This window comes from Anomaloglossus baeobatrachus, chromosome 2, assembly GCF_048569485.1.
Source record: "Anomaloglossus baeobatrachus isolate aAnoBae1 chromosome 2, aAnoBae1.hap1, whole genome shotgun sequence".
In the NCBI taxonomy this organism is placed as follows: Eukaryota; Metazoa; Chordata; class Amphibia; order Anura; family Aromobatidae; genus Anomaloglossus; species Anomaloglossus baeobatrachus.
Window position 1 is genome coordinate 365,387,007 of NC_134354.1, and position 13,183 is coordinate 365,400,189.

The following is a 13,183-nucleotide window of genomic DNA, read 5'->3' on the forward strand; positions in this document are numbered from 1 at the left end:
ACCCACTGATCGGAGACTTGCTTTAACCAAGCGTCGCCAAAGTGGGAGAGCCTGCCACCGACTAAGGACGTGGCTGGAGCGGGCCGAGAGTCATGAGGAAGCTGCCTTAGTGGCAGAACCTCCTGCGGTCTTCTGCGGACACGCTTTTGGGCACCAGTTGGATTTCTGATCCTTGGCTGAGTTAGCGGACGAGGCGGAAGGCTTAGAGGATGACCAGTTGGAGGAACGAAACCTCGATTGATTCCTACCCTGGGCGGGTTTCCTGGTCTTGGTTTGTGACATGGAAGTACTCTTCCCGCCAGTAGCTTCTTTAATGATTTCATCCAGCTGTTCACCAAACAGCCGTGAACCAGCAAAAGGGAGCCCAGCAAGAAACTTCTTGGAAGAAGCATCTGCCTTCCACTCTCGAAGCCACAAAATCCTGCGGATAACAAGAGAATTAGCTGAAGCCACCGCAGTGCGGTGAGCAGCCTCTAGCATGGCAGACATGGCATAGGATGAAAAAGCTGAAGCCTGAGCAATTAAGGTAACCATCTCAGGCATAGATTCCTTGGTGAGGGAATGCATCTCCTCTAGAGAAGCAGAGATGGCTTTGAGAGCCCACACTGCTGCAAACGTCGGGGAAAACGCGGCCCCCGCAGCTTCATACACAGATTTGGCCAGAAGGTCTATCTGACGGTCAGTGGAATCCTTAAGTGAGGTGCCGTCAGCCACCGACACAACGGTCCGGGCTGATCGCCTAGACACCGGAGGGTCTACCTTTGGGGAGTGAGACCACTCCTTGACCACCTCAGGTGGAAATGGAAACCGGTCATCAGAACCACGCTTTGGAAAGAGTTTGTCAGGGCAGGCCCTGGGTTTGGTCACAGCGGTCTGAAAACTGGAGTGGTTAAAGAACACACTCTTCACTCTCTTAGGCGAGGTAAACTGATGTTTTTCTGCCAAAGAGAGTTGCTCCTCTGACACTGGCGGATTGAGATCCAGCACAGAATTAATAGAAGCAATCAAATCACTAAGATCTGAGTCACCCTCAGAGAAATCAAAAGGGATGCATAGCCTCCGAGCCCCCAGTGAGGGCATCCTCCTCATCTTGAGAGTCAGCTCTTGAGGCAGAGCCGTGGGATGGGGAGGGGGAGGAAACCCTGCGCCTTCTCTTAGAAGGACGGGGTCTGGGATCAGATGATGAATCCTCCGTGAGCGCCGATGGACGGAGGTCAGAGGATAGGAGTCCTCTGTCAAGAGTATTAGAGGCACCCTGTGAGGGGGGCTGATGCATATTTATCAAAGTCCTGGACAAAGGTCCCATGGACTCATCAAATGACTGGGATATGGACCTAGAAAAGGACTCTACCCAGGCCGGGGGTTCAATCACAGGTGCAGCAGCAGCAGCCTGAGAGACCACTGGGGGTGAGACTCCAGGCTGTGGCACCGCCAAGTTACAGCAGACATCATAATGTGGATAGGTGCTCGGCTCAGGCAGCAGGAGCTTACATGCAGTGCATGCAGAATCAAGCATTGGAGCCTTGCTCCTTGTGTGAGACATGCTGCTGGAGTGGGGGCTTTGCAGAGAATGAACCCCAGGGAGAATATACAGAGGTCCACAACCGGAGACCGGCTGTGGCTTACCAGACCGCTGAGCGCGGTGTTGTGTGCCCTCCAGATCCCGAAGCCCGGTGCCCCAGTCGCAGCACCTCAGCAGAGATGCAGAATGCAGGATGTCCCAGAGCAGAGTGAACTCTGCCTGAGAAGAGGGCGTTCCTATAAAAGAGCGGGAACTGGAGGGCTATAGAGACCTGCAGGGAAGGAGGGACGCCCCAGCAGTGGGGAGTGTCCCTCCCCTGTGTAGAACGGCCGCCGGGAGGAGCCGAACCTGTCCCTCTGCATGAGTGACATGCGAGGGCAGGAAAATGAAACTAGGCCTCCGGCAAAGCCAGGGCCTAAATTTAAGCGGCGAGGCCGACAAGCAGGCACCATCGGCGCGGTTCTCAGGCAAAAGCTAGAGAACCCGCTGGAAAAGTTAAAACAATCACATACAGCATACTCTCCCCTTACAATAAAGAATCGGGACCCCCAACATAAACGTCTCAGGTACTTAGCTGCTGAGACACAGGGCCATGTCCCTGGGGATGAGTGCTCCGGTCCAACAGAATCCTCAAGGGGCTGTGGATGGAGACCGGACTCCTGCCAGGCATGGAGACCGTGCTGGCTCCCACTTCAAGCCAGAGCCCAGAAGGGATGGTGAAGGAGCGCGGCATGTAAGGCTGCAGCCTTGTAAATCAACCTTAACAACACCGCCGACACAGTGGGGTGAGAAGGGACATGCCGGGAGTCCAGACATGGACACGCTTTTCTTCAAACTCTTTCCAAAAGTCAAACAAATCAGATGAGAATGCATGTGTGGATGTTTGCCTCCTGACACAAAGCAATAAACTGGCTAGGACTGGCTACCAGGGGGTGTATAAGCTCAGAGGGAGGAGCTACACTTTTAAGTGTAGTACTTGTGTCCTCCGGAGGCAGAAGCTAAACACCCATGGTCTGGGTCTCCCAAAGGAACGATAAAGAAAGTGAGAAACTTGGTGCTAAAAAAACATTTTTGTTATGAAAAAAAACAAAACATTTTCAAATATAGCGACCTAAAGGTTATCAAATTCTGTGAAGTACCTGTGGATTGAAAATGTTCACTATCCCCTGGATAAAATCCTTGGTGTCTAGTTTCCAGAATGGGGTCACTTGTGTGGGAGCTCCACCGTTTTGGCACCTTAGGGGCTCTCAAAATGCGACATGGCGTTTGCAAAATTGGCTGGAATCATTAGCGGTCAAATGGCGCTCCTTCCCTTCAGAGCCCTGCCGTGCGCCCAAACAGTTTATTTCCACCACATATGAGTTATCAGTGTACTCAGGAGAAATTGCACAATAAATTTATTGGTGCATTTTTTCCTGCTATCCTTGTGAAGAGAGAAAAAAAAAAAAAAAGAAAAAAAGCTATCTAGTTGAAGTAACAATTTTGTGGTAAAAATGTATTTTTTATTTTCACGGCTCAACATTATAAACTTCTGTGAAGCCCCCAGGGGTTCAAAGTTCTCACGTTTCTGCTGTTTAGGTACCTTACGGACCCTACAAATGCGACATGGTGCCCACAATCTATTTCAGCCAAATTTGCTTTCCAAAATTCAAAATATTGCTCCTTCCGTTATGAGCCCTCCCATTTGTCCAAACAGAAGGTTCTGACCACATGTGGGGTATCAACGAGCTCAGAAAGAAGGGAATTTTGTTTACTTACCGTAAATTCCTTTTCTTCTAGCTCCAATTGGGAGACCCAGACACTTTGGTGTATAGCTTATGCCTCCGGAGGCCACACAAAGTATTACACTAAAAGTGTAAATCCCCTCCCCTTCTGCCTATACACCCCCCGTGCATCACGGGCTCCTCAGTTTTGGTGCAAAAGCAAGAAGGAGGAAAAAATTATAAATTGGTTTAAAGTAATTCAATCCGAAGGAATATCGGAGAACTGAAACCATTCAACATGAACAACATGTGTACACAAAGAACAACAGCCCGAAGGGAACAGGGGCGGGTGCTGGGTCTCCCAATTGGAGCTAGAAGAAAAGGAATTTACGGTAAGTAAACAAAATTCCCTTCTTCTTTGTCACTCCATTGGGAGACCCAGACACTTGGGACGTCCAAAAGCAGTCCCTGGGTGGGTAAATAATACCTCATAATAGAGCCGTAAACAGCTCCGTCCTACAGGTGGGCAACCGCCGCCTGAAGGACTCGCCTACCTAGGCTGGCATCTGCCGAAGCATAGGTATGCACCCGATAGTGTTTCGTGAAAGTGTGCAGGCTCGACCAGGTAGCCGCCTGACACACCTGCTGAGCCGTAGCCTGGTGCCACAGAGCCCAGGACGCCCCCACGGCCCTGGTAGAATGGGCCTTCAGCCCTGAGGGAACCGGAAGCCCCGAGGAACGATAAGCTTCGAGAATTGGTTCCTTAATCCACCGAGCCAGGGTAGATTTGGAAGCTTGTGACCCTTTACGCTGGCCAGCGACAAGGACAAAGAGTGCATCCGAGCGGCGCAGGGGCGCCGTACGAGAAATGTAGAATCTGAGTGCTCTCACCAGATCTAACAAGTGCAAATCCTTTTCACATTGGTGAACTGGATGAGGACAAAAAGGAGAGATATCCTGATTGAGATGAAAGGGGGATACCACCTTAGGGAGAAATTCCGGAACCGGACGCAGAACCACCTTGTCCTGGTGAAACACCAGGAAAGGGGCTTTGCACGACAACGCTGCTAGTTCAGACACTCTCCGAAGTGAAGTGACTGCTACTAGGAAGACCACTTTCTGCGAAAGGCGTGAGAGAAATATCCCTCATTGGCTCGAACGGTGGTTTCTGAAGAGCCATCAGTACCCTGTTCAGATCCCAGGGTTCTAACGGACGCTTGTAAGGAGGGACGATGTGACAAACCCCCTGCAGGAACGTGCGTACCTGTGGAAGTCTGGCTAGGCGCTTGTGAAAAAACACAGAGAGCGCAGAGACTTGTCCCTTAAGGGAGCCGAGCGACAAACCCTTTTCCAATCCGGATTGAAGGAAGGACAGAAAAGTGGGCAAGGTAAATGGCCAGGGAGAAAAACCCTGAGCAGAGCACCACGACAGGAATATCTTCCACGTCCTGTGGTAGATCTTGGCGGACGTTGGTTTCCTAGCCTGTCTCAGTGGCAATGACCTCTTGAGATAATCCTGAAGACGCTAGGATCCAGGACTCAATGGCCACACAATCAGGTTGAGGGCCGCAGAATTCAGATGGAAAAACGGCCCTTGAGACAGCAAGTCTGGGCGATCTGGTAGTGCCCACGGTTGGCCGACCGTGAGATGCCACAGATCCGGGTACCACGACCTCCTCGGCCAGTCTGGAGCGACGAGGATGGCGCGGCGGCAGTCGGCCCTGATCTTGCGTAACACTCTGGGCAACAGTGCCAGAGGAGGAAACACATAAGGGAGTTGAAACTGCGACCAATCCTGAACTAATGCGTCTGCCGCCAGAGCTCTGTGATCTTGAGACCGTGCCATGAATGTCGGGACCTTGTTGTTGTGCCGGGACGCCATTAGGTCGACGTCCGGCATCCCCCAGCGGCAACAGATCTCCTGAAACACGTCCGGGTGAAGGGACCATTCCCCTGCGTCCATGCCCTGGCGACTGAGAAAGTCTGCTTCCCAGTTTTCTACGCCCGGGATGTGAACTGCGGATATGGTGGAGGCTGTGGCTTCCACCCACAGCAGAATCCGCCGGACTTCCTGGAAGGCTTGCCGACTGCGTGTCCCGCCTTGGTGGTTGATGTATGCCACCGCTGTGGAGTTGTCCGACTGAATTCGGATCTGTTTGCCTTCCAGCCACGGCTGGAACGCCTTTAGGGCAAGATACACTGCCCTTATCTCCAGAACATTGATCTGAAGGGAGGACTCTGTCTGGGTCCAAGTACCCTGAGCCCTGTGGTGGAGAAAAACCGCTCCCCACCCTGACAGGCTCGCGTCTGTCGTGACCACCGCCCAGGATGGGGGCAGGAAGGATTTCACCTTTGACAGAGAAGTGGGGAGAAGCCACCACTGAAGGGAAGCCTTGGCTGCCCGCAAAAGGGAGACGTTCCTGTCGAGGGACGTCGACTTCCTGTCCCATTTGCGGAGAATGTCCCATTGAAGTGGGCGCAGGTGAAACTGCGCAAAAGGAACTGCCTCCATTGCTGCTACCATCTTCCCCAGGAAGTGCATGAGGCGCCTCAGGGGGTGTGACTGGCCTTGAAGGAGAGATTGCACCCCTGTCTGTAGTGAACGCTGTTTGTTCAGCGGAAGCTTCACTATCGCTGAGAGAGTATGAAACTCCATGCCAAGATATGTCAGTGATTGGGCCGGTGTCAGATTTGACTTTGGAAAATTGATGATCCACCCGAAACTCTGGAGAGTCTCCAGAGCAATGTTCAGGCTGTGTTGGCATGCCCCTTGAGAGGGTGCCTTGACAAGCAGATCGTCCAAGTAAGGGATCACCGAGTGTCCCTGAGAGTGTAGGATTGCCACCATTGTTGCCATCACCTTGGTGAAGACCCGTGGGGCTGTCGCCAGGCCAAAGGGCAGTGCCACGAACTGAAGGTGTTCGTCCCCTATGGCGAAACGCAGGAAGCGCTGATGCTCTGGTGCAATCGGTACGTGGAGATAAGCATCTTTGATGTCGATTGATGCCAGGAAATCTCCTTGGGACATTGAGGCGATGACGGGGCGGAGCGATTCCATCTGGAACCGCCTGGTTTTCACATGCTTGTTGAGCAGTTTTAGGTCCAGAACAGGACGGAAGGATCCGTCCTTTTTTGGCACCACGAACAAGTTGGAGTAAAAACCGTGACCCCGTTGCTGAAGAGGAACAGGGATCACCACTCCTTCCGCCTTCAGAGTGCACACCGCCTGCAGAAGAGCATCGGCTCTTTCGGGGGGCGGAGATGTTCTGAAGAAACGAGTCGGAGGACGAGAGTTGAACTCTATCCTGTAACCTCGAGATAGAATGTCTCTCACCCATCGGTCTTTTACCTGTGGCAGCCAGGCGTCGCAAAAGCGGGAGAGCCTGCCACCGACCGAGGATGCGGTTTGAGGAGGCCGAAAGTCATGAGGAGGCCGCTTTGGGAGCGGTTCCTCCGGCGGTCTTTTTAGGACGTGACTTAGACCGCCATGAATCGGAGTTCCTCTGATCTCTCTGAGGCCTTTTGGACGAGGAGAATTGAGACCTGCCCGCGGTCCGAAAGGACCGAAACCTCGATTGTACCTTCCGTGGTTGAGGTCTGTTTGGTTTGGACTGGGGTAAGGATGAGTCCTTTCCCTTGGATTGTTTAATGATTTCATCCAATCGCTCACCAAACAAGCGGTCGCCAGCCAATGGCAAACCGGTTAAGAACTTTTTGGAAGCAGAGTCTGCCTTCCATTCACGTAGCCACATGGCCCTGCGGAGTACCACCGAATTGGCGGATGCTACCGCCGTACGGCTCACAGAGTCCAGGATAGCATTAATGGCGTAGGACGCAAACGCCGACGCCTGAGTGGTTAAGGACATCACTTGCGGGAGCAGATGTACGTGTGACTGTATTAATCTGCGCCTGACAAGCTGAGATAGCTTGGAGTGCCCATACGGCTGCGAATGCTGGAGCAAAAGACGCGCCGATAGCTTCATAGATGGATTTCAACCATAGTTCCATCTGTCTGTCAGTGGCATCTTTGAGCGAAGCCCCATCTTCCACTGCAACTATGGATCTAGCCGCCAGTCTGGAGATTGGAGGATCTACCTTAGGACACTGAGTCCAGCCCTTGACAACATCAGGGGGGAAGGGATAACGTGTATCCTTAAGGCGCTTGGAAAAACGCTTGTCTGGACAGTCTCGGTTTTTCTGGACTGCCTCTCTGAAGGCAGAGTGATCCAGAAACGTACTCAATGTACGCTTGGGAAACCTGAAACGGAATTTCTCCTGAGAAGCTGACTCCTCAATTGTAGGAGCTGGGGGAGAAATATCCAACACCTGATTGATGGTTGCTATAAGGTCATTCACTATGGCGTCACCTTCAGGTGTATCAAGGTTGAGAGCGGCTTCAGGATCAGAATCCTGATCTGTTACCTCCGCTTCATCTTCCAGAGAGTCCTCCTGCTGAGACCCTGAACAGTGTGATGAAGTCAAGGGAATTTCCCAGCGAGCCCGCTTGAGCAGCCTGGGACTGCGGTCCGTGTCAGAGACCTCACCCTGGGACCTATGGGTCACCCCAGGAGCACTTTGCTGCTCCAATTGAGGGGGACCAGGGGTCAAAGATTGAACAGTGCCCGGGGCCTGAATCACCGGTCTGGACTGTAAGGCTTCTAGTATTTTAGCAGACCATTTATCCATACTCTCAGACATTTTGTCAGCAAAAGCTGCAAACTCCGTCCCTGTCACCTGGATAGCAGTGGTAGCAGGTGGTTCCACCTGGGCCACCAGTAGCAGAGGCTCCGGCTGAGTAAGTGCCACAGGGGCCGAGCATTGCACACATTGAGGGTCAGTGGAACCTGCCGGTAGTATAGCTGCACATGAGGTACAGGTTGCAAAGTACGCCTGTGCTCTGGCACCCTTGCTATTTGCAGACGACATGCTGTTGTCTCCTCTGAGAACAATCCAGGAGGGTATATAGTCAAAAAACAACAGAGCGACCGTACAGTGCCAATGTATAGTATATATATATATATATATATATATATATATATATATATATATATATATATATATATATATATATATATATATATATATATATATATATATATATATATATATATATATATTATATATATATACTTCGGTACTCAGTGGGGCCAGCACCACAGGTGCTGCTTACCGACCGCTCAGAGCGGTTGTGTGATCACCGGATTCCCTGCCTGGGTCTCCCTGTGTTGTCTCTCCTCTCCAGCGTCTGAATCGCTGACAGGAATGGCTGCCGGCGTTCTGTGGGGAGGAGGGGACCGTGGGCGTGCCCAAGAAAGTGCGGGAATCCAGTGCCCCAGTGTACTGAGTGAGGGGGGAGGAGGATACGAATGTATGCTCCGGCCCTCAGCGCTGACGATCTGTGCAGCGTCCCGCCCTTCCCCTGACTGGCAGGCCTGTGGGCGGGAATATGCGATACTAGGCCGCAGAAGCCGGGGACTAAAGTTATAAGCGCGGCCGGCAATAAGCGCGGCCGCGCGGTAGTCCCCGGCGCACTAACACACCCAGCAGTGCTGCAATGTGTATGGCACAAGCGCTCCATGCGCGGTCCCCACGGGGACACAGAGTACCTCACAGTAGCAGGGCCTTGTCCCTGACGATACTCAGCTCCAGTCCAGCAGATTCCCAGGGGCTGCGGAGGGAGCACGGTCCCAGTGCCTGGAGACCGATTAGGATCCCACTTCACCTAGAGCCCGTTAAGGGATGGGGAAGGAAAACAGCATGTGGCTCCTGCCTGTGTACCCGCAATGGGTACCTCAACCTTAACAACACCGCCGACAAAGTGGGGTGAGAAGGGAGCATGCTGGGGGCCCTGTTATGGGCCCTCTTTTCTTCCATCCGACCTAGTCAGCAGCTGCTGCTGACTAAGCTGTGGAGCTATGCGTGGATGTCAGCCTCCTTCGCACAAAGCATAAAAACTGAGGAGCCCGTGATGCACGGGGGGTGTATAGGCAGAAGGGGAGGGGCTTTACACTTTTAGTGTAATACTTTGTGTGGCCTCCGGAGGCATAAGCTATACACCCAAGTGTCTGGGTCTCCCAATGGAGCGACAAAGAAAAACTGGGTAACAAATTTTGGGGTCAATTTTCGGTTTTATTTCTTCTAAAAGTTAATTCATTTGGGCTAGAGCAACATTTTTAGGTAAAATGAAATTTTTTTTCTCTTTTTCATTCCACATCGCTCTATGACCTCATAAAAAAGTCAGAATTGATAAAAAATGGCCTGGTCATTAATTACAAAACTGGCTTCCTCCTTAAGGGGTTAATAAAGACTTTGATAAAAAAATCAAAACCCCTAAACCAAAACAACGAATGCTGTAAACAAAGTAACTGGTTTGCAAATGTAGTAAAGCACTAAAAGTCCAAATTCACACTTTGCCCTTCCCCCAAAATGTAATAAAGCACATAACGATGCTTACAAAATTAAAAACAAATTGAAAATGAAATATTTATTAATTAAAGATTGTTACACAAAATACTTTCTTAACATCAGCATAGATAGGAAATTGGAAGGTACGTTAAGGTCTTAGCTTCAGGAATATTAACTGTTTTTGGCGTGTACTTGTGGACAAAGTGGCCCAATTATGTATTCAGGCAACGGGTTAAATCTTCACATTTTTCTCAAAAATTAGAGGGGTGAAAAATCTAATTACGTTATCCCACACTTGTTACTGACATTTCATAAGGAGTCAAATGAGAATATTTAGAACTTGAAATAAAAAGGAAACCAAAACAAGAAAACTATACAGAAAAAAGCAGACCGGGTTCACCCTGCTGTAAAACGACAAACTTACTATTATGGGTCTGGATTATATATTTTTTACTATTATTAAACACCTGCAAGATTTTCCATAACTGTTCTAAATGTGAGAAAAACAAAGCTTCTGTTATTAAAAAAAAACAAAAGAACAATAACACTAGTAGAGAGATCAAGAGTTTCTAGAAAGTGGTTTTCACCTCCGGTAGAGCTGGTGAGGTCAGGGTAATGTGCAAAGTGTTTGTCGTTGGCACAGTATAGCAAGTGAGATTTCACAATATATTCTATGTATGATGCGATATTAGGTCAGAGGTATAGATATAAAAAATAAAAAAAAAATAAAAAGTATGCTATGAAGATCTGCACTGGAATGCAATTAAAACATATAGATATATATTGCTCTGCCTTCATAGATGAACGGAATGCACCACCATAACCGACCAGGATGGAAATATTTATGATGCTTTTGGTTATTGATTACTAAAAACCTGTTGTAAGTCGTGTGGCACCCTCAACCCCATTTAGCAGGCCACACAATTGCATAAACAAAGTTACAACTGCTCCTTTTGGTGTTCTGGCACAAACCCATGTCTAACAGGATAGAAAATCCCCATTGTGAATAATGAGACGCTGCAGCACCAAAGTCCGGATACACTCATGTTACTTAGCGCCAACTTAACATAAAACAGGTAGGTGCGTCCAGATTTATCCAAGAAAGGTCTTTCAGATATGCTCAACCTGCTCAATTCAGTGCATTCAGAGGATTAACCTAGATGAGGCAAAAAAAATAAATAAGTTATGCATAAAAACCCAATTTTTCTGCATTACCATTACACAATTGCAAATACATAATAGTTGTTTTTGTTATGGTCTTTTTTTAACATTACTTAATGAAAATACTAGGGAAAAAAAAAAAATCTGCTCTCACCAAGGGAAGCTGTGGGCATTAAGAGGGGATTTTTTTTTATTTTAAATGAAAACAATCAAAATAAAATTTGATGTGATGTCTTTAAAGTTAAGAAATCTACATCCATGGGGCTGACTATCTACTGCACTCGGTTATGGGCTACTAGATGTTATGCTTCCAAAAAAAATAAAAAAAAAAAAAAAAAAAAAAGGACGGGGCATATAGACATTATTTGCTCATAATGAACATAGTCTTACTTTTACTATGGACTGAAATACTTTAAAAAAAAAATAAAAAAAAATTATACACTGTTGGAATCACCATTCTGAATTTATAAGTTTGCATATTAAAAACTGGTGTTTGGCCAGTTTTACAAAAGAGGTTTAAAAAAAAAAAAAAAAAAAGTCAGCTGGAGAAAGATGTTCGGAATTCATTAAAGGGAACCTGTCAGGTCCAATATACACCCAGAACCACAAGCAGTTCTGGGTGTATATTAGTAATTCCTATCCTAACCATCCCTGTATACACTAGCATAAAGAGATCTTTAGAAAAAGTATTTGTAAAAATCTTTTATCGTATGCTAATGAGCGAGGGGACTAGTCCCCTGGGCGTTCGTTCACCTGGCTAGTCGGCTCCATTAGCATGCAAGTACACCCCTGTGGGCGAGCTAACATGCTAATGAATGTGCAGTGTCACAGGATGATCTCACTCACCTCTTAGTCGCCATCGCATCCGACCAGGGATTTCAGCTCAGTACGCATGACCCCAGAGGTTCGGTCATGTGCACTATGAAGCCGGGTGTGCGTGTCCTGGCTTCAAACTGAAGTAGTGCACATGACCAAAACTCCGGGGTCATGCACACTGAGCCGAAATCCAGCGATGGCGGCGGAGAGGTGAGTGATATCATCCTGTGACGCTGTGTATTCAGCATGATAGCATTCCCACAGGCGCGTACTAACATGCTAATGTAGGGAGACTAACCAGGGAACTAATGCTCAGGGGACTAGTCCCCTCGCTCATTAGCATACGATAAAAGATCTTTAGAAATACTTTGTCTTAAGATCTCTTTATCTATGCTAGTTTATACAGGGGCGGTTAAGCAGGTGTTAGCAATATGCACCCAGAACTGCTCGTAGTTCTTGGTGTCTATTGCACGCAACAGGTTTCCTTTAATGAATCTGGTGCATCTTCAGGCTAACCACACATTACAATCTAGAAATCTGAAACCTACAACAGCTAAGAGAAAAAGAAAAAAAATTATATAATATATTTCTACAAAAGTTAAATTAGAAAACTGGCACAAATGGTGTAATGCACTGCCTCCACCAATACTGGCTGGATCTGCCTTAAAGACAAAAATAAAAAAATATATAAAAATAAAAATATGAGATATATATACACACACACACACACACTTTTTTTTTTACAGTGGAACCTTTGTTTAAGAGTTACCCAGTTTGCGAGCATTTCACTATTCGAGCAAAGCTTGCTGTAATTTTGTAACTCAGCTTACGAGCAAGCTTTGCTGTACAAGCAAATACTCACCGCACACACTTCCGGTTCCGTACTTTAACCGCGCTCTAACCCCGCTCTTGCAGTTCACACAAACAAGCACGCACAAACAAAGGAGACACCACCCCTCCTGAGGTCAGGCAGAGGTTCCCTCCTCCCCAAATCTAAGGTGTTTGCAAAGCGATCGCAGCCACTGAGCCTCCGGGGCTCCGATTTCGCCATGACGCACTGGGTATGTCATGGGTCCTTAAGTACCAGGGAGCAATGACATACCCAGCACGTCAAAGGTCGCTAAGGGGTTAATGTGCCGTGCTTCACACACACAAAAAAAAAAAAAAAACACACCCCAAAAAAAAACACAAAACAAAACAAAACCACCATTCTTCTCATCTTTGCACCGTTCCCTCATCTCTGCTTCTTGCTGTCTTCAGGCCCGTGGCCCTTTTGACTATCACGGCAGGTGCAATGGCCGCAGCCCCTGCCAGCAATTTATGTCAGATGAATGTTTTGCCGGTGCTGCGCGCGTAGAGTCAAGCTCTCTATGCTCAACGTTTCCAACGCAGCCATAGCCGTCCACCAATCAGAGGTAAGCCAGTTTCCATTGGAGGACTAGTTGTGCACAAAGCGCTGGACTCAGAGCGCAGCGCCGGCAAAACATTCATCTGACTAAGCGCAGACAGTGGCTGCAGCCCCTGCACCGGCTGCGATAGTGAACAGTGGCACAGGCCTGGGGGCCACACGAAGCAG

General features: G+C 48.6%; 1 protein-coding gene across 1 annotated transcript in view; it reads right to left on the minus strand.

Moving 5' to 3' along the window:
• Positions 1-9,694: 9,694 nt before the first annotated feature.
• Positions 9,695-13,183, minus strand: part of LOC142290121 (zinc finger protein 706-like) — a 30,876-nt gene continuing 27,387 nt past the window's right edge. Inside the window, exon 4 of the mRNA XM_075334053.1 lies at positions 9,695-10,786. The gene's annotated coding sequence lies outside the window, so the exon portion shown is untranslated. The remainder of the gene's footprint in view (positions 10,787-13,183) is intronic.